Source organism: Myodes glareolus, chromosome 2 (assembly GCF_982192425.1).
Source record: "Myodes glareolus chromosome 2, mMyoGla1.1, whole genome shotgun sequence".
NCBI lineage: Eukaryota > Metazoa > Chordata > Mammalia > Rodentia > Cricetidae > Myodes > Myodes glareolus.
This window is the reverse complement of record NC_142027.1, coordinates 6135951-6160768: the sequence shown is the minus strand read 5'-3', so window position 1 is coordinate 6160768 and position 24818 is coordinate 6135951. Positions and strand designations below refer to the sequence as shown.

At 46.6% G+C, this 24818-nt stretch overlaps 1 long non-coding RNA gene across 1 annotated transcript; it reads left to right on the top strand.

Annotated features, from left to right (window-relative positions):
* Positions 1-14558: 14558 nt before the first annotated feature.
* On the top strand, positions 14559-21145 carry LOC146895739 (uncharacterized). The gene is made up of 3 exons (XR_015000663.2): positions 14559-14655; positions 15837-16035; positions 20740-21145. It is a non-coding gene; the product is annotated as an uncharacterized LOC146895739 (long non-coding RNA).
* Positions 21146-24818: the final 3673 nt, after the last annotated feature.

Sequence of the window (24818 nt, the reverse complement as noted above, 5' to 3'; positions counted from 1 at the left end):
GCGGTCCACTGTTGTTCTTGTCCGTTCTTCCCAGGTGACTTACAGTTACCTGCTTGAAATGTGGGGCTTTGTGCTGACAGCTGTTGACAAGGTGACTTCATTTGGGAAGAGCGGCGTGCTGCATCTCAGGAGCCATGACCAAGGGTCTAGGGTTACTTCAGAGCCTGGATCAGAACATTCTTTGGTGCCTGACCGCAGCTTGCCAAGCTCGGCTGTTACAGACGCAGAGATGACAGAGTGGACTGAGCAGTCCTGCTGCAGAGAGTTCTCATGTGCACACCGGGAAGATCCCGAGGACAACCGCATCTCTTCAGGGCGCTTCTGGGCTTACGGATGCTTTGGAAAGGCCCTGTGGGATATGCCAGGCACTCGCAGATATTAAAGAAAGCATAATTTATTAATACATTTACTAAAAGGCATTGAAACTCCTGTTGGACAGGATAATGATACCAAGCGTATCTTAGAACACAGTTGTCAGGCATGTTCTGTGGAGTGTTTACAGATTCTGAAAGAGGTTGCTTTCGGTCTCTTGAGTTGATGACTGAGAACGGATACTTAAGACTCGCAGTCCCCGGTGATATAGCCTCCTCCTGAGCTGCTATAGCTGCTGTCAGCTCAAGACTGCATGCCAGCACTCGGTTCTCAATATAGAGGAATGGTCAAGGTATACACAGTCCTCATGGAAGGCCGGGGGTGCTGCCAGTCCCTTGTGGGACATGGCTCCTATTCAACAGTCTCATGACCTGCCCCATGATGGCCATAATGAGAAGCAAGCATAATTTTAAAGTAATACTCATTCAAATATATCCAAAGAGTAGCATTTAATTCAATAACTTGAAGCACTGGCTTCAAATTTGGATTTTTTGTGTGTCTGAAGTGCTTAATCTGTCTTATGAATAATGGATAGTTAATACCAAACTCAAGTGATGCCCTGCCAATACAAGATGTTGTATCTGTAAGGTAATGTGAAAGGCTGTAGTGTAAGCGAGTAGTCAGAGGGGTCTCATGCTGCAGCTCGGGCAGCAGAACCAGTCAGTCCTTGGTCACGGCGCTCTCCAGAGACACAGATTCAAGGACGCCACAGAGAATAGCAAAGGTGGACACCCTGATGAGGCTGAACAAGCACAGGCAGGCAGCATGGCGACACGTGGTTGCTTAGAACAAGGACCAAAACAGCTCCTGCCAAGCATTGCGTGAAAGAAACGGGCGGTCTTCTTGTCCTAATACCTATGCAGTAGGCGTGACTAAACTGCGACAGAGGGAAGAAATGATAGTCTGTTATGCCTGGGGCCTTTCTGTTTTTCTGTTGACATACTGGCCCATATGTCCACCTTCATGCAGTTACCTGAGTGTCTGGACAGGCAGTGCCAGCCATGGAAACCAGTGGGAATGGACCAATCACTATAGATGCATGGCCCCAGGCTAGACTGGTGTGGTAGTAAACAAGAGATGGCCCCTGAGAATATGGTCAGAGTATGGTCTATGTGTGGGAGAAAATGTCGCAGCACCGATCTCTACTATTTGCATCTACCTGGCGAGGTGTATGCTGCAGGACATGGCCAGATGACATGTTTAGGTTGAGGGAGCATTTGCACGGGTGTCTTGCCAGGGCCTGGGCAAAAATTAGGGTAAGAACTGTTCTTCCTCCTGCTTTTGCCTCATTTGCTCTGCCGTACGTGTTCTCACTGTCCCTGCTTTCGAGAGGGGGAGAAAAAGGAAATAGCAAAAGTACAGAAATTCTAGTCAACTAAAAAAAATCACAATGAGTGGACCATTAGTCTGGGCAAACTGATTGATACCAAGTCACAAAAAGTGTGGCTGTATTAAGAGTAACAATGTTCAATATCCCCATGGGAAACCCTTACCCTGTTACAGTATGTACAGACCAGATGACTCCAGATGGACCAGCCCTAAATACAAACAGTGTCGCTTCTACAAGACAGCAGATTCTTAGGACACCATAAGGAAGCTGGTCAGTGGTGGCGCACACCTTCAATCCCAGCACTCGAGAGGCAGGCAGATCTCTGTGTGAGTTCGAGACCAGCCTGGTCTACAGAACTAGTTCACAACAGCAAGGCCTACACAAAGCAACCTTGCCTTGAAAAAACTAAAAAAGAAGAAAACCATAAGGCTAAGAGGCTGGTAAGTTGGCTCGTCAGCGTTGATTTTCTGAGCACGTTCCCATGAAGAAGTGAAAAGCCACCAAGTGGAAGAGGTATAGGTCGGGACAGTGGTTCTACAAATATTCCGGTGGTTCATACCCTTCCTGATAGGAGTTAAAACCTTACTAAGATGGTGGTGCATGTTGTCCTCAGCCTGCTGAACATCAACATGAGGACCATCAGTTGGTATGTTTTCAGAGGTTCTGTGAACCAGTGTTCAAATACTACATTAAAAACAAAAACACAGTCACTTAGTATAGTTTATTACCTGTATCTTTGGGTTATTAGAAAGGATGCTACATGAGTTCTGTGTCCAGCGGAGGATGGAAGAAATAGCCAGGTAGACTCAGGGCCTTGCCCATCGGAAGGAAACAGCTGGTCTCATGGGACTGTAGGTGCCCCTTGTTTCACATTTAAAATGATGATTAAAGGTGTCGTTCCCCCACCCCCACCCCCTGCACGGCTTGGGTGATTCTCTGCTGAATGAACTTTCTGGCTAAGGGATTCACCCTTGCTGTCCCAGAAGAATGGTGCCCATCAGCCCCTGAGCCAGGGACAGAGACAGCCTGGTTGAGACAGGCTCTTCCTAGCTCCTTGGGAGCAAGAAGCTTCTATATGACACAATGCTGACCCCACACTGAAGGTAACCCAATGTGTCCCCTGAGAAGGCGATGGGCCAGGCCCTGGGCCTTGTCAAAAGCAGAGTGGAAAGTGCCGACTTCTGTGGCACAGGGAACTTCAGAGAAGAACCCTGCACTTTCTAATGTGCCCTTGTATCAAACAGCGGTGTCATTGTTTTCAGCAGCTACCTTGAGGCGCTAGTGGACAAATGCCGTCTGCTTCCTAAGGTCTTCTCTGTACTTCAAAAATTATGTATGAAGGCCTTCTGCCAAATTCCTTTAGTGTCTATTTCAGCTTCCATTTATTTGGTGTGATAGAAAGGTCTTAATTTAGATCTTCCTGCCACCGGTTCCAAGAAATCCACCACCAGCTCCAAGTTTCGTGTCCTGAAGTGGCACCCCATTCCAGTGGGGTGAGCCAGCAGCCTCCAAAAAGAGAACGCAGGAACAGATGGTCATTGTGCTTCCAGACGCTGGCTGCTGCCCAGCGCCAGCAGGGCTCCAGCTTTCTCCTGTCCTCTGGGGAGGACACACTGCTTTCGCTTCCAGAGGCACAGCTACCAGCCTCTAACCTGCCAGACCAAAAGCTGAAGCCAAGCCTTCCACACTTCCTGGGCTTTTGGGCACTGAGGGAGGATGTCCCTCTCCGCATCCCGCCATACCCAGACAGGTCCTGGAGCCCCTTTGTGGATGTGCCTTGCAGGCCCATTGCAATACCCTAGCTGGTCCCTGTGGGAGCAAACCAAGTGGCCCTGGGCATCCTGACAACTGCACGCCTCTTTGACCTGTCATTGTCCATTCATTAGTCCATCAAATTGGCCACCGGCAGGCACAGTTCTAGTGCCCCAGTTACAACAGAATGGATGAGAAGGAAGGAACTGAGCATCCTCACAGGGAGACTGACGTCAAGTAGGACAGTGAAGCACATGACCTGTGTGGTAATCCCGAGAGGAGTGGAAGCCGGAAGGGGATGAGGGGACCTAAAGGACAGAGGGCAAGGCAGGGTTCCAGATCTGGACAGAGGCCAGGGTGTGTATGCAGCATCTGATAGCAGCCTGGAGGAAGGGAGGAGGGAGTCGAGGTGATAGAGTGGGAGACCTGGGGTCACGAGGGAGGTGGCCAGGGCAGGAAAGCCTGCTGGTGTATTTGGTAGATTGTGTTGAAGTAGGAGCCGCTGCTCAGGAGAGAGCGGGGTGCTGGTGGCCTAATGCCAGCAGGATGGAGGCATTTCCACAGCTGGTGGTCAGTCAGCTCGCTCGTGAGTGCTCCTTAAACATCAGTACTGCCTGCGGCCTTACCCCCAAGGGACTGTGCCAGGCCGCCAAGCAGGGAGCGTTTCTGATTCTGATTCACTCTTGTTCTTACTGCCCCTCCCCACTGAACCCCTACCTTGAGCCCTTTCCCTTTCGGTTGCTTGGATTCTGAACTGACAGGGTGTCACAGAGTGCACTCACACCCACCTACCATGGCAGCCTTCTTCCTTACGGCCTTCTCAGCGCTGATGTAACTGTCCACAGTCGGTTCCCACCGCAGCAGGCAGCCCTCACCCCACCACACTGGCCTTTCTGAGTGGGGCCCTCACAGCCCACCTCACCAAGTGCTGGTCTTCACACTCGTGCAGTGCCGAGAGAACACATGTGCCCTGCTCATAGCTGCTCTGTAAACATTTCAGAGTATCCAGCCTATAAAATCCGCATAACCAAAAACTGGCAGCCTTCCCTTGCAGTGCCCTTGGCCCCATCTAACTTTTCTCACTGTACCTGTCGGCTCTGCCCCTCGCTGTCTAACAGCACCATTTTAACTAAAACCATCTGGGGCTGCTGGGCCCCCTGATTACAAAGATCATGGCATTTTCAGCCCCTTTTTGTACCCATTTTACAGATGCAGAAACAAACCTCAAAGTTTAAGTAACATACATGAAGTCATGTCTGAGTCCAGGTTTGCACCTGCCGAAAACTCAGCGCTGTAGTGTTCACCGGCTTACCGCTGCTCCCCACCAAGACCACATTTCTACTCTCCTGGGGACGGCAGTGAAAGCCACGGATCCCCAGCCCACTGCTGCGTGGCAACAGGCAACTTCCCTGGTCTCTGCCCCGTGCGTGCCTAGGAGTTCATACAATGTGTTGATCATATCCACCCCTCCCCCAACTTCTCCCAGACCCACACCTCCTTCCAAACCCAGAAACTTCATGTCCTCTCAACCGTAAATGTCACCCAGTGCAGTTTGCACTGCCCGTGTACCCTGGAGCGTGTGGTCGCCTACTGGCATGCAGTCTATGTATCTGGGAATGCACTTTTTAAAAAGGACTCTCCCTATCCCACATCAGGGGCAAAAACTCCTCAGCGAGGGTAGGACTTTGAACCCACCTCCCCCTCCACTCTTGAGTTTGGCTTGAGCTTGCACCGGTCTTGTGCATCCTGTCATGGTCACTCTGAGTTCATGGACAGCATCCATGCTTTCTGTGTAGCCATCCACAGCCTCTGGCTTGTACGGCCTTTTCCACTGTCTTCCTAAAGGATTCCTAAGCCGTGAGAGGGGGCGGTGTGATAATAGAGGCCACATTTAGGGCTGAGCATTTTTCAGTCTTTCAGTCTCTCTACACCTTGACCTCTGTGTTAATCACTTTTTCTACCACTCTGTGTTGAAGATTGAGAAAGGCACTGCTCTGTGATTATAATGATGTCATTAGAAGCTGGTTTAATGCCACACCCATTTTACAACTTAATAGTGGGAGGTTCTCTCCTAGCCTATAACCTGTCTGGTCATAGATTCTTCATCCCAGGAATGGTGCCAGGTGTGGTTTCATCTTGTGAAGGAAGCTTTAAAGCCAATTAGAAAGTAGTTGGTTGTTCCCATGATGTTTTGCCACTGTTGTACTGGTGGACATGTCAATCTCAGGTGTACAGCTAGGTGAGATTAATAATTCAGTTTTTACAGGTGAGTATGTGTGTGTGAGAGAGGGGGGGGGTGAAGTAGGTTGGGCTCCACAGTGGAAGTCAAATGGCAACTTGCAGGAGTGTGTTCTCTACTTTTACTGTGGATCCCATGATTAAACTTGGGTCATTGGGTTTGTGTGGCAGGTGCTTTTAAAAAAAAAAATTTATTTACCTGCTCAGCCACCTATGCAGTCCTAAAGTATTTGGAAGTTCTAAGAAAAACAAAATTTTGAACTTTTGGAAGTTCTTTTTTGCTTGAAGAAGGACTCTTTTAAAGTGATTTCTTAGAGGATGTAATGAGTGTGTGTGCACAGGCATTTGTGGCGCCAGTTCTTGCCTTCACTGGCATGTGCGCTCCGGGCATCACACTCAGGTCGTCAGGCCTGCACAGCACGCATCCCTGCCTGCCGAACCATCTTGCTAGCCCTCGGGGAGGCTTTGTGGTGTCTTTGTGTGCTGGGCATGCTAGGCAAACACACTTGCCGGAGCTATACTGCCCTCCCAAGTTACCAAATTTGATGAATTTGTCCTTGTACGTTTTGCATGCTTTTATTCTCCTCTTGATCAAATCTGCCAAGCACGAGCTGGGGAAATGACTCAGGGTAAAGTGCCTGCTACACAGGTGTGAGGGCCCTAGTCTGGGTCCCAACACCCATGGGAAAGCTCTCTGGAGCACCGTGCATCTGAAACCTCAGCCCTGGGGCTAAAGACAAATGGATCCTGCATCTCACTGGCCCCAATTAAGATTGACTAGTAAAGTTCAGATTTCATTTCAAAATGGAGAGACAGGCTAGACGCTACCGCTGTTTGCAAGAGGACCCAGATTCGGTTTCCAGCGCCCACATGGTGGCTAACGACTGTAACTCCAGTTACCAGGGATCCCGGCACCTCCTCTGGCCTCCATGGCTACTGCACACACAAACATACATGCAGAAAAAGCACTCCTACACACAAGCTTTTAAAAATAATTAGTAATAAATGTAAAAAGCAACAGAGGAAGGGGGCCCGTGTCAAGTTCTGACCTCCACATGTGCACACGTGTGTGGGCACACACCCTCTCACACACATACATACACAACACACATAAATACATACAAAAATAAAAGGTTAAATCTGACAAACCACATAAAGTCAGTGAGATTTATATAATTTTTATGGATGAATAAAATTGGACTGTGCACACAGACATTTTCTTAAACTGTTCTCAACACCTAGGCCTTATAGTTACCTTCTCCTTGCTGCAGTCCTACACCTAACAGAGGGAGGTTTCATTTGGCGCACAGCTCAGAAGGAAATGGCCCAGTCTACGTCCCTGAGGACACCCCCTGCATGGGGAAGAGGCCGTTCTTCCCAGCATATCTGCAGCAGGAAAGAGCAGGTGCTGGTGTCAGCTCCCTGTCACTTCATTTAGCCCAGGACCCTCGGGTGGAGATGCCCACATCCAGAGCTGATCGCCCCTCTTCAGAAACACCCTATAGACTCGCCCAGAGGGGGTTTCTGTGAAATTGACAGTGAAGATTACCCATCACCTAGAGCCATGGCTTAGCTGTTCCATATGTCGCCGCGAGCACAGCTGTGCAGATATGTCTGTTGTGTGCGGACTTTTGTTCTTTTTGGTACACAAGAGTGGTTTAGCATGATGATACGGAAGTCCTAGGTCTTCTTAGGGACCTCCATACTGATTTACATTGTGGCTTAACTAATCTGCATCCCTACTAACAGTGGGCCTACATTAAGACATGCATGTGTACACACATGCTCGCACGCACACATACTAAATAAATGTAAAAAGAAAACTAAAACAAGCAACAAATATTGGGGAGGGTGTGTGGAAGAATAAACCTTTGTATCCAGAGTGGAGAAAAGCTGAAAAGTTGGGAACAAGACTGGGTGCTCATCTTTATTCCATATAGTCCTCCATTGCCAGCCAGAGAAATAAAGCAAGAAAACAACACAAAGGCTATATGCACGGGAAAGGAAGAAGTCAGTGATCTCTGTTGTACTTAGTGTGGTCCTGTATGTTAAAAGACTGCGGGGGCTGAAGAGTTGGCTTCATAGCTAAGAGCATGTGTTGCTCTTGCAGAGAATGCAGGTTGAATCCCCGGACTCACATAGCAGCTTACAACTGTATAGAACTCTAGTCCCAGAGGATCAGCCACCCTCTCCTAATCTTTGCAGGCATCAGGCAATTCACAGTAGCCTCGGCAAGATAAAATGCTTTGGAATAAACTTAGTAAAGGAGATGAAAGGTTACTACAAGAGAAATTTAACACAGTGAATCAAGAAATTAAGATACTTGAAAGTGGAAAGGCATCCATTCCATGTTCATGGATTGCCAAAGTAGATTATGAAACGGTTGTATTACCAAAAGTTATCTAGAGATTCACAACAATACCCATCAAAAATCGAATGACATTTTTCAAAGAAATAGGAAAACACCCCAAAATGTATATGTAAAAACAAACAAAAAAAACCCCAAAACTCTGAATAGCCAAAACAGTCATAAATAAAAGAATTTTGAAGTTATTCCCATTCCCAACTTCAAATTATACCATAAAACTATTGTAACAAAACCAGAATGGCACCGCCACAATGCAGACACATAGACTACCTACGTTCCTTTACATTGCTGTGAGGAGTCACTGTAGGGGTGGGAGCAGCGGGCTGCGGCCCGGCTCCCAGCTAGCTTTACCCAACATAATTACACGGAAACTGTATTCATTTTAAACACTGCTTGGCCCATTAGTTTCAGCCTCCTGTTGGCTAACTCTCACATCCTGATTAACCCATTTCTAATAATCTATGCAGCACCACAAGGTGGTGGCTTACTGGGAAGGATCTTAACCTGCGTCCATCTTGGAGAGGAGAGCTATAGCGTCTGCCTGCCTCTGCTTTCTTTCTCCCACAATTCTGTCTGTCTACTCCACCCACCTAAGGGCTGACCTATCAAAAAGGCCAAGGCAGTCTCTTTATTAACCAATGAAAGTAACACATAGACAGATGACCCTCCTCCATCAAGTCACCATGACTACAGCAGCCTATCAAGGAAAGCAGTTCCACCAGTTAGAGACCAAGCACTCAATGTGAGCCTGAGGGCCGTGCTCACTGAACTGCGGCATAGGCCGATGGAACAAAATCAAGGATCTGTGATATTCAACCAAGTGATCAAAACCCAAATGACCAATGTGTCCTTTCAATAAACGGGTCTGGGTAAACTAGAATCCACCTGTAGAAGAGTGAGACTAGATCCTTCGCCCATGCACAGAAGTGGTTCAAAATGGATCAAAACTTCCAGACCTGAAATTCTGAATACAGTTTACAATGAAGATAGAAGCAGTGTTTTTGAGTACAGTTCTAATAGCCCAGGGAACAGTAGACTTGGTTAACGGGACGTAGAAAAGTGACTAAAGGTTGGCAAAACCTTTATATGTATATCCATGTGACTATAGACTGATATCTAGAATATTTAAGGAACTCAGACTAGAGTGGACAGTTCTTGAAGATATATAAACGGTAAGCACATGGGAAAATGCTTAATATCTTTAACCATCAGTGGGGTGTGCAGACCAGCTTTCAATATCTGTTCTGCTGTCTTGACATATGTCTCTATTTTATGCAAATATTATACTGCCTTCATTGTTGCTCCTTTTAAGTCACATAGTGATAAACCTACTTTGCTCTTTTTCAAATTTGCTTTTGGTAAAATTCTATTTCTATGTGATTTTAGAAACAAATTATAAAATTTTTATTACATTTTATATATCATTCAGAGTATGTGTGCATGTGTGCATATGTAAGTAAGTACATATGTATGTGTGTGTGTGTCCATGCTCCATGATGAGTGTGTCTGGGACAGAGATAACTTGCGAGTGTCAGTTCTTTCCTTCTACTGTGTGGGTCCTGGGGGTTAAACTCAGGTCATTGGGTTTGCTTTTACCCATTGAGCCATCCCACCAGCCCTACTTTTTAATTTTAATTTTGGTTTTCACTGTGACTCATGAGTTATTTGAAGGTCTGTTGCTTAGTTTTCATGCACTTCAGCGCTTTGACTATCTTTTAGTTTTTATATAGTTAAAATCCTTTTAAAATCACTAAGGACACAGTTTTTTCCACAGTCCACTGTGAGGTCTGTGCTGGCAAATGTCTGATGTGCAGAGAAAAGACAGTGTGTTCGTTCGTCTTTATGCTGTGTCTTCTATGAAGGTCACCAACCTGTTCATTGGTTATTTACTATTAGAGCCATAAGTATGATACAGTAAATATACAACTGACAGATTATTAAACAGACTCACAAGGGTACAACTTATGGGGTACAACTTATGGGGAGCCTGTTTTTGCGGAGCTGCAAAAGAATGCTTGTCTTTTGGGTAAGTCATTGTCAATTCTGTAAAATTGTGAAATCATGGTGTTTCTCCCTTCAAAATGGGATTCATTCCCAAAATCCCTCAACAGTGTAACTTCTGTCTCCTGCATGGGCGACGGAATGACCTTCCCTCATTCCCCCACACCATGGGCCTTCGAGCAATGTCATTCACTGTCTTTTCTAAAGTCAAACCCCCACAATTACCTTTGTGAATAGACCATGTGGGAATTTCAAAAAGATAGGAAGACAGTGCCCTTACCAAACAAATATGTCTGGCAAGGGAGAGTCCAGGGTTTAGAGACATTTAGTAACTTTAAGTGATGGTTTGGAATGTCAGGTATTCCCCTTGGATGCTGGCCCCTCCTGGGTGGTACCACCTGTTCTGCAGCACAGCTTTGTCAGGTTCTACCTGCTTTTTTTGTGATTCTGAAATGCGTATTGATATTAGTGTTTTTGCCTATGGATTTGTTTAACCATGTCTGTAAAAACTAAAAACCTAGTGGAGATCATGATTCTCTCTACTTCTTTGCCCAAGGAATAAAGAACATGTAGAGGTAACATACTGAGCTGATTTATTTTGTTTACCCTCAGATTCAATTAGCCAGGTTTTCACCAGCTATAGTGAATCTTAACTGGGCTCTGAGAAGTTTATTGGTACTTAACCCCAAAATATGTTGGCGTACAAAAGAGTCCACAATAGCCCGGAATGGAGTATAACAAAGGTTTATTTATCCGGGGATAAACTCACAGAAAGAATAGCGATCTGCAGTCCTCTGCATGAGCTGGGAACTGGAACCAAATCCAGCAGCCAAGAGGCCCATACACACTTTTTGTCTGCATTTGCATTACATGAGACCCCACCCAAAGTGGGCCAGTATCTTAAGATCTATTGATTGAAGGAGTTCCCACAGCATAATCTCAATAAATTATAGTGGTATATTATAATGTGTTTTAATAAATAAAGCTTTCCTGAAGATCAGAGGGCAAAGCTGCCATACTAGTTAACCACACAAGCCAGGGAGTAGTGGCATACACCTTTAATGCCAGGATTTGGGAGACAGGCAGACGGCTCTCTGTGAGTTCAATGTCATCCTGGGCTACAATGAGATTGAATCAGTCTAAAAGAGAAACAGAGCTCACACAAAGGTGATCCCAGCACTTGAGATCCCACGCCTTTAATCCAAGAACTAGGGAGGTGGATGTAATGGTCTGTCCTATCCCTTTAAGAGACAAGCCCTGCCCACTCCCACCCTGTCTGCCAAGGCAAGCTGATCTTCCTTCCAGCCTGAGTTCCTTCCTTTCTGTCTCTCTCCAGAAGAGGCAGCTTTTGCCTCTCTCCTTCTCCTCACTTCTCCCCTTCACCCCTTCCTCTCTTTCTCTCTCTGCCTCTCTCTGCTCTTCTCCCTTCTCCCCTTTCTTTTTTCTCCCTTTCCCCTCCATAACCCACTAAATAAATATCCAACCTCACTCTGCATGACATGCCTATCCATGTTGGTCTCTCACCCACCACATGGCCCACTGCCCACTGCTGCCACTCAGAGAACAGTGCCATTTTATTTTTCCATAGCAGTAGAGACAGGAACTATCTGACTGGGTGGAGAGAGGAATATAAATGGGAAGGGACAGTAACTCAGTGGAGTGGAGTCTGAGGTTGGTGGAGAGCATTGAAGGATCGCCCCTTTGTCTGAGCCTTGGTAGAGGTAAAAGGTCTCTCTAGTGGTTGGCTGCTTTGCTTCTCTGATCTTCAACTTGAACCCCAATATCTGTCTCGGGTTTCTATTATTCATGCTACAGTCAGTGGCGCTGGCCAGATCTTCATACCTCCTGGTTTCCTGTCATTGAGGGTGACATCTCATCAGTACAGGGCTTTCTTCTCTTGGAGTTCTGATTTTTTCTTCCTGTATTTAAGTCCCCACCGTTATGTGTCTATTATCTTTTTTCTGTTCATTATTATAATCTTTTTTCAACTTTTTGTATCTTTTTTCTAACTCCATATATTTGCTAGCTGTTCCTTAGTTTATATTTGAATTATGATAATATTACATTACTTTACTTAAAAATGTCATAGCTATTATAGAACCCTAACAGGTGTGCCTCCCCCACAGTCTAGACCCTCACAGGTGTGCCTCCCCCACAGTCTAGACCCTCACAGGTGTGCCTCCCCCACAGTCTAGACCCTCACAGGTGTGCCTTCCCCACAGTCTAGACCCTCACAGGTGTGCCTCCCTCACAGTCTAGACCCTCACAGGTGTGCCTCCCCCACAGTCTAGACCCTCACAGGTGTGCCTCCCCCACAGTCTAGACCCTCACAGGTGTGCTTCCCCCACAGTATAGATCCTCACAGGTGTACTTTCTCCCACAGTCTAGAACCTCACAGGTGTGCTTCCCCCCAGTCTAGACCCTCACAGGTGTGCTTTCTCCCACAGTCTAGACCCTCACAGGTGTGCTTCCCCCCAGTCTAGACCCTCACAGGTGTGCTTTCTCCCACAGTCTAGACCCTCACAGGTGTGCTTTCCCCCACGGTCTAGACCCTCACAGGTGTGCTTCCCCCATGGTCTAGAACCTCACAGAGATGTCTGTTGTTAGCCCATGAAGTGCATTTTCCCATCTCAGATACAGTCAGTTCAAGCCCAAGGATTGTATCTTAGATCCTGCTTCCCAAGAGGGAGGACCTCGCTGTGCTCTGTACTGCCCCTTCATGTACTTTTCTGGACATGCAGGAATGCAGTCCTGATCAGTGTTCCAGTCTTTGTCTGATTTTGTCATCTGTGCCTTCTGCTCAGTTTCTGCTGGCTACTCCCCCCACCATCACGCGTCATATCCCTGCTCCTTTGCACGCATGTCAGTGTGACTTCACCCTGCTCCTTTGCACGCATGTCAGTGTGACTTCGTTAGTGTGTTTGGAGCAAGTGCAGATTCCCACTTAGCAAGGAAAGAGAAACTTTACCCAAGCTTCACCCAAGTGGCTATCAAAGGATTGCCGGCAGCTGTGTTCCTCCTAAGCCGACACGCTCCAATAGACATTGTCTGACACATGTCACATACGTGAACAAACCATGTTAACAGTCTCACTTCAGAGCAAAGGGAGGCCACTTGCTATGTAGTCTGCTAGTTTTATCTCAAGTGGTCAAACGACTTTAGATTTGTGTTGATTTCTCATCTCAAGTTCTCTCTCTCCTGAAGCATTTCCTCCTGCCATGTCTTGAAGGCGTGAGTCGCTTTCTGCTTCAGGAGGCTCCTGAAGGTCAGGTCAGCGTGACCTCCCGATGCAGGTCATCGCGCTGCTCTGACAGGGCCCCCGGCCTGAGTCTGTGGAGTACAACCCAGCAGGGCAGAAAGAATGACCGCACAGACTCCAGTCTTCTGCCCTGAGCCAAAGCCATGCTGTGTCTGCCAGCCAGGGGACAGCTCTGGGAGCGTAGAGCCAGTGGGACTTCCTGAGGTTCTGGGGGCCAGGAAAGAGGAGGACAGGAAGAACTCATCCCTAGGAGGCTGGACCCAGTGCCTCTGTACCTGTACCTCTGCTTTCTCCTCATTGGCTACTGTAGGCTTCACTCAGCCCCTGCTCCTCACGAGAATGGTGGGAAGGGGCCTATGGAGCAGCCCCAGAGTTATCAGAGAGAATCAAAGTCCTGCTGGGACATTTCTGGCTGGCAAATCATGGGAAATATCTTATAGACCAGTGCCTACCTAGAAGATAAAGAAATGAAGCTGGGTCAGGGGTTCAAGGCCAGCCTGGGCTATTAAGTGAGTTTCAGGCTGTCTCAGAGGGAAGAGGAGGAGGAATCTAAGCCCATGTCTCAGATGAAATAGATGGAATGCTGACAGTTTCTTGTCCGTCTAACGTCTGTCACCCTAAACATAGTCTCTGCAGGTAGTAACTGCTTTGCTGTCTGCCACCCACGGCACGGCAGACCATGCGGTACTGGCGGCCCTGTACTTGACGGTGCATGGTGAAGCTCATCACCATGCCTCCGGGCTGACACCCAAAATGCTAAAGCATGCAACACTGACTTTAAAGCAAAGGAAATCAGGGGTGGAGAGATGGTTCAGGGGTCAAGAGCATGCACTGCTCTTCTAGAGGACACGAGTTCAGTTCCCAGCACCCACATCCGTGGCCCACAACAGCCTGTAACTTCAGCTCCGGGGATCTGATGCCTCTGGCCTCTTCAAGGCACCTGCACTCAAGTACACAGACATCACACATCCATAATTAGATAAATCTTCAAAGTGAATAAGACTACCACCATCCACACTGAGGGGAGAGAGGGTTGGCTGGATAGTACCAGACCAGCTGTGGCTATAAAGAACACTGTGCTCTGCCAGCAGCAGGGAAAACCGTTGGTGGACCACACAGCTGAGGAGGGTTCTGGCCCCTGACTTTGAGTCCCGTCCCCCTCCTCCCTGGAAGCAGAGCAGCAGCCACAGCTGTGGTCTCACAGGAGAGGAGCAGAGGAAGACTCCGCTTTTCTCACTTTTTCAGATGAAAACCACAGCCACCGCAGAGTGGAGGAAGCCCACTGAGTCCAGATGACGTCACAGCCACGTGGTGAAAACACATAGCTGTCGTAAGGTAAGATAATGAGTTCTTACTAAAAGAGAAATAACTCCTTTGAAATGTCAGCTCTTTTGGTCTGCACCTGAGAATTCGGTGCCTGATCTTGGTCTACTAACGCCCACATGTCTCCCGAGTTCCCGGTGTTGAGAGTTTCCCTGACTCCCTTCAGGTTGTGCAGAAGAGTTAGTGGCCTAGTGGTCCACAGATGGTTATACACCAGCAGGGAAACCACACAGCGTACTTCCCAGGAATGTGCACTCTGTTCTTTCCGTTTCTCTGTGACAAAGGAAGAAAGAGGACCATGTCTTAGAGGATGAAATGAGATGAACTTTCAGAGTATTCCAACCTTAACCCTGGGTGCTTGAAAGCTGGTTCCCTTCTGACTCGATGGTATGTCTCACCGGAAGGCAAGAGGCCAAGGAGAATGAAGCCCCCCCACCCACCGCACACACACAGCAACCACTGTGGCAGCCGACACCCTTTAATCACATGTCTCCATGCTGGAGGACTGTATCAGCTCCTAGGACCTGGCACTTCCGGCCCAGACACCCGGCCAAGAAGTTGAGTTCACACAGCAAGCCTAAAGCCGAGGGCTCTTCTTCTGGATAAGGATTTAGCTTGCTGTTTGCCATGGAGTGAGGCCTGGCGCCCTGTATGTGGGCTGCGTTAACTTGGGTTGTAACCACATCTACTTTTCTGAGTGGGGTGCATTCGGCAGTTCTAACTGCAGGCCTATGTTCACCCTGGGCTTCTCCAGGCCATCCTTCTACTCACGCAACGGACATTTGCTGAGCACCCATTCTCCGAGGGCCCAAAGCCAGACAATACACAGAAGACATGCCTGCCCTGCAGTGCGGCTGCAGGGGGATGGGTGACCTTGTCCCCTCAGGCATTGCTTTGTGTCTATGAAGCTGAAGGGCTGGCCAAAGCATACTGTCCACACTGCCCACTATGAAGTGCAGAATGTCCCCTACAGTCCCATCTGCTCCATGAGTTGGTCCCCAGCGCTTCGGAGATCTTACACAACCTTCTGGACTTGTTCACCCTAGCCTGTGAACATAAGGCCATAGTGGTATGCGTTTGGTGGTTGTAGCCAAGCCCTGTTTCCCATGCTGCTGTTTCCTGGTCGGTGCCACATTGAAGCACTGCTATCATAGACCAAACTGCTTCTGGTGCCATGTCTTCCCACCTTAAAGGATTTCCTGGAATTGTGAACCAAAGCAGATCTCTCCCCGGAGCTGCTCCTGTCAAGCATTCCACCACAGAGAGGAGAGGCCACGTGAGCGCTTGTGAAGGCCATGTGCCCGGCCAGGCAGAGATAGCTCCCGCCTGCAGGCTTCCAGAGACAACAGCATGTAAACAGCGCCAACCGTTCAGAGAGAAGCAGGGAGAGGGGTAAGGCGGAGACATCTGCATGTGGACACTGGGGTGCCAGCCTGCTGCTAGCCTCCCTGAGAAGCGCCCCAGCCACTTCCCTCGTGGCTTCGTCTCTGCCACAAATGGATCAGCTTCTTTTGCTTGTGTGTCCTCTTGTTTATGGAGCGCGTTGATCTGGAGTGCGCACGTGAGAGGATTGAGGCGTGTCTCTGAGTCCGACTGCTTCGCCTAATCTCATGATCTCTTTATAATATCTAAACCTTATTCTTTATGGGTGGGTGAACATCACTGTGAACACACACTGCATGATCTTTGTTTATTCAACTATTCAGACACTTACACATGGTGTTAGCTTGGCTGTTGTGAGGAGTACTGCAGTGAACTTGAGTGCAGGCATGTGCAGTGTGCTGGTTTAGCTTGGTTTGTCACACATGTCGCTGCCAACAGTGGGGAAGTGTCCCCCGGCTGGCACTGTCGTAGTCAGTGTTCACTGTTCACTGTTAATGATAGGCATCATGACGAGGTGGGGATGGGATCTAGTGGAGCTGTCATTCACTCTTCCCTGATGACTGGGGATGCTTAGCGTGTTTATGTATTTATTGGCTGTTTGTAATTCATCTTTTTTGAGAATGGTTTATTTTGTAATTTTAAGTAGGATTGTTAGGGCTTCAATTTTGCAAGTTTTTATATATTCTAGAGCCGCTTGTTCATTTGCCAGCCGCCCAGAGTCCCGAAATAACCACACATTATTAATTGCAATCTGTATTAATTGCAATACTGTTTGGCTCAAAGCTTAAGCATATTTCTGGCTAATTATTATATCTAAAATTAACACATTTCTACTATTTTATTTCTTACCATGAGGTTTGTGGCCTACCACCAAGGTTCCAGCTGGCAACTTACATCTTTCTGCTCTGGTGGCTCCATGGTGTCTCCTTGACTCCACCTTATTTCCCCCAGCATTCAGTTAAGTTTTCCCACCTAGTTCTGTTTCTGCTAAGCCACTGGCCAGAACAGATTTATTCACTAACCATTAAAAGCAACACATAGACAGAAGGACTTCCCACACCATTTTCCCTTTTCTATTTAAGTAAAAAGGAAAATTTTAACTTTAACACAGTAAAATTACATAACAAGTATCAAACAAGAATTACAGTTATAATACTTATATATACTTTATCTTTTATCATAGCTAAGGAAAACTATAACTATTTTTCACCTCCATCAAAGACCCCAGAAGGATATAGTATTACCTAAGTTTGGCAGGAAGTGTATTGTAAGCAACTTCCAAAACTCTAGAATTGACAGAGATATCTCACTGCCTGGACAGTCAACTAAAGGTCTTCTGTAATGTTGGAGCATCCATCTCCAGCCTACAGGCCTATAATATCCTGCAGAATTTTCCATGTAGCAAGAAATTTCAAAGACAGTTCCACCTATATTGGCAGTTTGTCAGTCAGTTTCTTCTGTGTCTTGCAGAATGTCTGGCAGACTCATTCATGAAGCAGGAACCCTGAAGAACTGTCTCACCTTCTTTAGGCAAGTTCAGCAGTTGTTTCTCTGTGGGTCCTGCATGTCCCATTCATACAGAATACCATGAAGCAGTCCAGGCAAGAGCAGTTTCTTGCCCAAATGGCTAACCAACTCCATAAGGAGCCTCTTTAATGCTCATCATCCTCTTGAAGTAGATTGGTGCTGTCAGGAGCAGATGTGTCTCATTGTCAGGAAAAGTCCTAAGTTATTAAAACATTTTAAATGCCATATTCTGTTAGTCATTGAAAGGTTTGAAGAATGCCTATACGTCTGAAATACATCTTTGTACATCTAGAAAACCTAATTAATATGACTACAAGCTTGGCTATTATAGATGACTATCTATTCACCTATATTTCTTAATTATTATATTTTTAAATGAACTGCAAAAACACAATACCTTAATCAAGAGCAGAAATATACATATAACAAAACTGACATTAAACTTGTATCAATAAACCAAGATCCATATCAATGCAAAGTATCCATCTCTATAGCATATCCATTTAAATGAAAACAAATATTTTTTAAAGATTTATTTATTTTATACAGTGTCTGTCTGCACGTATGTTTATAGGCCAGAAGAAGGCACCAGATCTCATTATCGACGGTTGTGAGCCACAATGTGGTTGCTGGGAATTGAACTCAGGACCTCTGAAAGAACAGTCAGTGTTCTTAACCTCTGAGCCATCTCTCCAGTTCTGAAAACAAATATTTATAAAAAGTATTTGGAAAATATGGGTGGAGTTCTCTCCAAACTGCTTCCTGATTTTTGTTGGGTGAAGTATTTTGGGGGGTATTCATGGTGACCTTTCAGGGGTTTTTGGTGCATCAAACCTCATTAGTCTGAAAGGATTCCACAGGTTCTAATCCACCATGGAAACAAAAGAAGAACCTCTTTTCCAAAGCAACAAATCCTTAGACTCAAATTTTGAAGTCAAGAAACCTTTAAAATACATATATTGGTTTAGCTTTGCAGCCCATAAAATGAAACATCTCTCTGTACTTAGCTCCTTCACAGTCAAAAAATTCAAAGAAAACACAATAATATACATAATCCAGACTCTCGGTGCATTTTCCCATATTTATGTGGTTTGTTTTTTTTATTTCTTTAATCTATGACTGTCTTTCTGTCTTTTTAAAGGCTTTGGTTTATTTACTTTTTAAAATGATTTACTTCTTTTTATAACTTTATATACTCTTGATCTACTCTCTCCTAGGCCTATGTACATTTATCAAACACTGTGATCCATTTAGAGGTCTTTTTCATCTGAATCTGTCTTTATTGCATACTGTAATCCTTTTCTGACCATAACCACTGTTTTTTTTTTTTTTTTTAAAGCTAAGCGGGCAAGGCTAGGGCCAACAGGGCCCTGCCTGATTGCTCCCCCTAGTCCAGCATGGTAGAAGCATGTTCAATGCCTCTGCAACCCATGCACACTGCCCCAGTTCCAAGTATGTAGTGGGTCTATGTTGAGCCATTAATCAGTTTGTAGCATGCTGCTCACAGACCCCATTTGAATGCTCCATAGTGGACCTCCCAAAAGAGTCAGAGCCATCTGTGCTGGTGAACCATAAAACTGCCGTTTTAAAACCACGCAGGTTTGTTTTTTTGTTTTGTTGTTGTTTTTTTGTTTTTGCTACTGCTGAGTCAGGAAGACCTCTCTAAAAGGAGCTGCAGCGTGCCACCAGCAAGCAGAGCCCATCCAAAAAAAACAAAAAACGAAAAAAAAAACAAAAAAAAGAAAGAAAAGAAAAAAGAAAAAAATGCAGCTAAACTTTGTTTTTTAGTGTCTAGAATTTCTTTCCAAGCCCTCTCAGATTTTCTGTGGATTTAGCTAGCACACGTTGGAGCACCAATTTATTACCTGTTGTTTCAGTCAGGGTCTCTATGGCTGCAGTAAACACCACAACCAAAAACAACTTGGGAAGAAAGGGGCTTATTTCAGCTTACAGTTCAGGTCAGGGCCCCACCACTCAGGGAAGTCAGGGTAGGAATTCAGGAGAGAAACTTGGATTTCTGCATGTATGTAAAGTGCACTGCATGTATGCAGTGTTCACAGAAGCCAGAAGAGGCCTCATTGCCTGGAACTGGAGTTGAGAATATCAGTGAGCTGCCAGGTCAGCTGGGAACCAAATCCAAGACAGCAGTGCCTTTAACCATAGGCCGCCTCTCTAGTCCTCTTGCAGAATTTTAAAGGATTTTGGCATTAACTTAAGGTGTGGTTCATTCTGTACTGACTATGGTGCACAGGGAAGGAGGGATCTAGTTTCATTCTCCACACACAGGCACAGTGTTCTGGGCAGTCCTTGCTGTAGATGAGCTTTCTCTAACATACAGTTTTGGCATTCTTGTTTTAAAAAAATCAGGAAACTGTATCTGTTTGGTTTATTTCTTGATCATCTGTCCCACCCCATTGGAATCTGTCTGCTTTGGTGTTGGTGCCATGCTGTTTCGGTCACGATGACTCTAGCAGAATTTGAGACGAGGCGCTGCTCCAACATTGCTCTCTCCACTAGGGACTGGCTCATCTGTTCAGTGTCTATTGTGCTTCTCAGTGAGTTTCAGGATGGTTTTTCTAATTCTGTGAAAAATACATTAGAATTTTGAAGGTTTGCATTGAACTGTGGGTCACTCTCAGTGATAAGACCATTTTCATATTAATTCTGTCAGTCCAGGAGCTCAGGATGTCTTTTTGTGTTCTCATGTCCTCTTGAATTTATTTCTCCAGTTTTTAAAGTTCTCTTTCTGGAGGTCTTTCGACGTCCTTGGCTAGGTTATTCATAGTTAGAGCGGGTGACTTCCCTGCTTCCTGTCTCAGCATGCCTGTGCGCTGACTGTGTCCTCTACTTCCTGTCTCAGCATGCCTGTGCACTGACTGTGTCCTCTACTTCCTGTCTCAGCATGCCTGTGCGCTGACTGTGTCCTCTACTTCCTGTCTCAGCATGCCTGTGCGCTGACTGTGTCCTCTACTTCCTGTCTCAGCATGCCTGTGCGCTGACTGTGTCCTCTACTTCCTGTCTCAGCATGCCTGTGTGCTGACTGTGTCCTCTACTTCCTGTCTCAGCATGCCTGTGTGCTGACTGTGTCCTCTACTTCCTGTCTCAGCATGCCTGTGTGCTGACTGTGTCCTCTACTTCCTGTCTCAGCATGCCTGTGCGCTGACTATGTCCTCTACTTCCTTGCAGTGTTGACCTGATTTTGGAGTGTTCCGGTACAATCTTGGGGGCATTTAAAACAAGGTAACATGCCCATTGCAAACAGGGATGAATGGACCTCTTCCTTTCCTGTTTCTTCCTCCTGTCCTGCTGCTGCGGCCAAGTCTTGAGCTCTGTACTGAAAAAGTTTCTCATTCCTGGATTTGAAGAAAATGGTTTAATTTTCCAGCATCTAGTGTAAGGTGACATTTGCGGTATGGCCTTGGCCTTTTTAACCCAGGAATATGACACTAACAAACATCCTAGTGTTGAACTGTCCTTGAAACCTTAACAGACCCCTTTGTTCACGTATGGTGGCATTTAATGCGCTGAATGGCTAACTTGACATTTTGTTCAGCCCCTTTATGCATCTTGTATAAACTATTGTATTGGTGGTTTTGTGTGTCAACGTGACATAAGCTAAAGGCATCAGAGGAAGGAGCCTCAGAGGGAATGCCTCCTTGAGATCCAGCTGTAAGGCATTTCTCATTTAGTGATCAGTGGAAAGGGCCCAGGCCATGGTGGGTGGTGCCATCCCTGGGCTGGTGTCCTGGGCTGTATAAGAAAGTGGGCTGAACAAGCCATGGGGACCAAGGCAGTAAACGGCTCCCCTCCAGGGCCTCTGCATCAGCTCCTGCTTTCTGGGATCCTACCCTGTTTGAGTTCCTGTCCTGACTTCCTCAGTGATGAACAGCAATGCTGAAGTCTAAGTCAAAAGAACCCTTTCCTCCCCAGCTTGCTTTGGTCATGGTGTTTCCTCACAGCAACAGAAACCCTAAGACAGCCATCCTTAATTTGGGGCTCTCCTAGCCACAGAAAAACCTATTCCTAAGACATCTGTTTTGCTATTAGGGTCCTGCTTGGCTCACCAAATCAATTAGATGTTCCATCATGTTGTAGGACTTGTAACGGTTTAAACAGCAAGGAACTGTTAGGTCCTTCAAGGTTGGACAGACACTATGAACTCCCTGGACTGACGTTCTTAGAGCTGTTCCTTTTGACTCTTCAAAGGGATTTACTCAGGCTGTCTGCCTTTCCTACACTCCTCTGCATTTCACTGAAGCTCATAAACTTAACAGAGAACGTACATGTTATAATTTTTAACAGTGGTTGTACTTGTGAATACGTGTACACGTGTGGGGTTGCACCTGAGCCATGATGGAGGTGAGCAGGTCAGAGGACATTCTGCACAGTTGGTCCTGGGGAGCCAGCATCGGTTATCAGCCTGTCAGCGGGTACCTCCCACTGAACCATCTTATCTGCTGTTCAGAGCAACATCTGCATTAGGATCGTCTTCATCTCAGATTGTCCCTGAGAACTATGCATTTGCCCTCTTACTTTGTGTTTCGTTAAAGATATGCTAAACAAAATTGTTTTTTATTTTTCGAGACAGGATTTCTCTGTAGAGTCCTGGCTGTCCTGGAACTCACTCTGGCGACCTCAAACTTCCAGCGATCGCCTGCCTCTGCCTCCCGAGTGCTGGGGTTACAGGTGTGGCCACCACGCCCGACTGAGGCAGGCTTTTTAAAGAACGGCTATGAAGAAAATACTGGAAATTCTGTTATTTTTACATTTTGTCAAGTCTTTCCCACTTAGTTTTGTTTTTCTAGATATTGATCGTCCAGCTTACTAGTTTTCATTCTTATGATGTAATAATAATGGCAATGTGGCTACGCATTTTCCTCTGGTGGCAGCACTGGCCTCGCCCGCTTTCGTGCTCTAAAATGTACAAGTAGGTACATTTATTTTTAGTTCGGTTAGTAATTTCTAGTTTTATTGCACTATAGAATGCAGTTTGGGCAGTTCCTACTAAAATTTTGAGATTCGTGTAGCAGGCCTCTAACAGACTTTTACAAAATGGCCACGGATTTAAAGTATATGTATTTGCCATAAGGTACAAAGGAATGTGAGGTTTTCTTTCTTTCTTTTTTTTAAATATTTATTTATTTATTATGTATACAATATTCTGTCTGCGTGTATGTCTGCAGGCCAGAAGAGGGCACCAGACCTCATTACAGATGGTTGTGAGCCACCATGTGGTTGCTGGGAATTGAACTCAGGACCTTTGGAAGAGCAGGCAATGCTCTTAACCTCTGAGCCATCTCTCCAGCCCGGAATGTGAGGTTTTCAATTTCACATTTGAATTTGGATTTTCTAAACACACACTGCTGGAAACTGTTTTAAAAAGAGGAGGATGTTTGATGTCAGGCTTGCTCTGCTCTTTCCACCATTCCCCAGCTGCTGTAGTTCTCCTTCTCTCATGCACTGTGCACAGGAACTATAGCTACTCCCATTCTCTGAGGTCGCCCCTGGGGCTGCTCCTCTGCACACACATGTTCGGTGCTGCTGTGAATGCTGACCCCGGGCCTTGAGGACTCAGGCGGGGTCTGGTCTTTGACCCTGGAGATGGGAAGGCAGCACTTCCCCTCTAATGGACATCCGCTGTAATCCTTCCCTGTAGTTGTTCCTCTGGAGCTGCCTTCTCCAGAGCCCTTCACCTGGGGCCTGCAACTCAGCAAGATACTGATTAAGGGAACCAAACCCAGGCATCCCCAAGAAATGACAGCTGATGCGGATCACAGACAACCCAACGGTGTAGAGGCCAAGTAGGTGCTCCCCAAAATCAGGTAACATCCTGCAGACACAGGTACAAAAGGTGGATTTTTTTTTTTTTTTTTTTGGTATGTTATACGCAAGATATCGTAACTCCCTGGGCTTGGGGTAAAAACACTCGTCAGACCCCTGCTGATGGAGATGGTGCCACAGCATTCCTGACACACACTGAGGCAGCTGCATCTGGAGTCCTCCATCGCTGGGTCCTGCCTTCCTTGATACTCTCATCGGGCTGCATCACGTGTGACTGCCTTCAACAGCTTTGCTTCCTCACGGTGGCCACCCTTGTGTTTCTCAGGGAACCTTCTAGCCACTCTGGTAGCCAGGGCAGAGGAGACCCTGCCCTAGGAGACTTTCTCAGACCACAGAACACTTAGATGGAAAGACCTTGCTTTCACTGTGTTTCCATAGCTGGCTGCTCTGCTTGTCCCCATCTTTGCCTAGAATCCCCACACAAGCGAACTGCCATAAATCTTACCATGAAACAGTTTGGCATAAAAATGTACTGTGTCTTTCTGAAAGCCAACTGGGAATTATGAAGAGCGGTGTCAGTACCATTCATGATTCCCAAGAACAGAGCTGCGGTCTCACCACAGCGATGACTACACCGTAATCATGGCGGGGCAATGCTGAGCTCGTCACCAACACTAGTGTAGCCTGAGCAAGTCACTGCTTCCTGCACAGCTGTGGAGTGGGGTAAAACTCCCTCAGGAAGCTGCTGGGACGGAAGCATGCTGGCGTGCTAGTATTTCTGTCACACCTGAAGGAAGTCAGAGCCAATGTAGGATTCAGCTTGGACTTCCTGTTCACACCATCAGTATCTTCATCCCTAAAGGTGATCAGCTTGGCTTGTCTTCATTTGGATGGAGTTGCTCAAAACAGGCAGTTAGACTGCTTGGCTCTTAACACCTGGTGATGCAGCAAATGATGTGATGGGCAAAATGAACAAGCAAGAGCAAGAGCTGTCGCTGCCTCAGTGACACGGAAATGAAGCAAGAAAGCAGTGAAGCTTGTTCTCAGCTCGCATCCACAGCTGGGACATACCACGTGAAACGTCGGCGTGCCAGCTGTCCAGTGTGAAAGGCCTTGGCCCTGATGAGCCCCTTCTGTACACTCGAGGCCCTTAGAGAACACCACCACAGTGCCTAGCCAAGAGCGCACAGCCAGCGACATACAAGGGTAGAGGAGCGATGCCATCATTACAAAATATTCCAGGTGCCAAGTGAATCCAGCTCATTGGAAACTCAGCTCCTTGATACCAGCAGTGGCAATGTGGTGGTACCCCCACTTTGGTGAAGGGTCACCAGAAATGCTGAGGTGCATTGGCAATGGCAGGGTGGTTTAGTGTTACACAAGTAACACTTCCAACTCAACTTGTGCTGCTCTGGCAAGGCCTGGGAAATGCGTGGCAGCATGCTGGCCTGGATCAGCCCCACCTAAACAGCCAAATATTGCAA